General features: G+C 43.5%; 1 non-coding gene across 1 annotated transcript; it reads left to right on the forward strand.

Annotated features, from left to right (window-relative positions):
- Positions 1 to 1234: 1234 nt before the first annotated feature.
- Positions 1235 to 1337, forward strand: LOC114023206. Its single transcript, XR_003566764.1, has one exon. It is a non-coding gene; the product is annotated as a U6 spliceosomal RNA (small nuclear RNA).
- Positions 1338 to 1824: the final 487 nt, after the last annotated feature.

A 1824-nucleotide genomic window follows, 5' to 3' on the forward strand; every position in this document is an offset into this window, starting at 1 on the left:
ACACAGCCAGTAAGCATCTGAGGTCATATTTGAACTCAGGAAAATGAGTCTTCCTGACTCCAGGCCTGGCACTCTATTCTACCGAGTCACAGAGCTGCCCCTGGCTGCATGATTCTACATAGGCACAAAGGACTATGTGAGTTTGGAGCAGGGAGTGCTCACTGCTCGATGAGAAGATTCAGAAGACTTCATGGAGGTGGTGTCAGCTAAGCTGCACCTTGAAAAATAGGTAGTGTTACAACAGCTGGAGATGATACAGAGTGCATCCAGGTATGCTGAACAGTATTAGCAAAGGTACAGTGACAAGAAAGCACTGAACGTACTCAGAGAAGGGTAAACAGGCCCTGACATAAAGCTGTGTATCTAAAAGGGAGTAGCAGAAGGCAAGGATGAAAACACAAGTTAACACTCACACACTGACTACCTTGAGTACCAGGCTGAGTCAGCTGGACTTAATCAGACAGCCCCACTTCAATCTGAAGTACCCAAACTGAGTCTCTTCCACGTGTATCCTGTCATCACTCCTCTTTAATCCAAAGTAGAGTCAGAATAAGGCATGTGTGTGTGCCCACGGCAAGATTTGGAAATTATATCCCCATCAATGGAAATAGGAACACAATTTTCCCTCTTAAAAGAATAGGTATGTTACTGTCCACCGGAGGCTTGGAACCTTCACTGAACACACGCAGCTTGATGTAGCACAAAATAAATACCTGTGGGCTACAGAGAGCAGACTTTTCTAGCATTAAAAATATGTGCATTTTTAAGAGTAACTTAAAAATCTTTCCTCGCTGTACCCCTCTGCATATGAGGCCTGATGCAACTGCCTACCTTGACCAGGACCGGTTCCAGCACTGTCTAAAGGCTTTTCTCTCTAGCTGCCCAGACCTCAGTTCATGCCTCTAGAGCAGGTATTCTTAACCCCCTCACCCACCTTTTGGGGGTCCATGCACAGATTTTAGGGGGTCCATGAACTTGGATAGGAAAAAAATTATATCTTTCTTTTCATTAACCTCTAGCTGAAATTTTGTATTTCCTTCCCATTATGAACTTAGGTGACAATATGTAGGTATCCATAGGCTTCACCAAGGGGGTTCATGACATAAAATTGAGAACCTCTGCTCTAGGATGCCTGCCTTGTATCTTCTAGTCCCAAATCAAGCTCTGTACTGGTCTCAGGAGGAATAAGGCTACATACATGGAGACCTAGGCTTCAAGAATACTCCTTTGGTGCATGCTTCGGCAGCATATATACTAAAATTGGAATGATACAGAGAAGATTAGCATGGCCCCTGCACAAGGATGACAGGCAAATTCATGAAGCATTCCATATTTTTAAGACTGAGGGAATTGAAAGACCAGTAAAATCTTCTTATCAAATATCTGTAGCCCATAGTACCACAACAAATGGGTTAATTTATGGAATAATAAAAAAAAAAGAATACTCCTTTGACTTCTGCTGGAAACCTGACTTTATAAGTCAGACTGGCTGATTTTGATCAGTCCTTGCTTTAGGATTCCTGGAAATCTCTCTCTTCTCTCAGGCTCTGCCTTGGATGATTTTGGTTGGCCCATCTTTTTGCCCCTACCCAGTCATGTACTTGTGATCAATAGCTTGGATCCCCTCTCTGTCTAGTCAACAAACTTTTAAACCTCTGCTGTGAGCAAGGAACTGTGCTAGATACTGGGGATACAGAGGCAAAAATGAAACAGTCACTGCCCTCAAGGAGGTTACATTCTAGTGGGGAGATACAACATGAGGCCCAAGTAAATACAAGGCAATTTGAGGAGTTGTGAAGGACAGCCTATGCATAGGTGCAGAGA

Source organism: Vombatus ursinus, unplaced genomic scaffold (assembly GCF_900497805.2).
Source record: "Vombatus ursinus unplaced genomic scaffold, bare-nosed wombat genome assembly UNPS02014816.1, whole genome shotgun sequence".
Lineage (NCBI taxonomy): Eukaryota > Metazoa > Chordata > Mammalia > Diprotodontia > Vombatidae > Vombatus > Vombatus ursinus.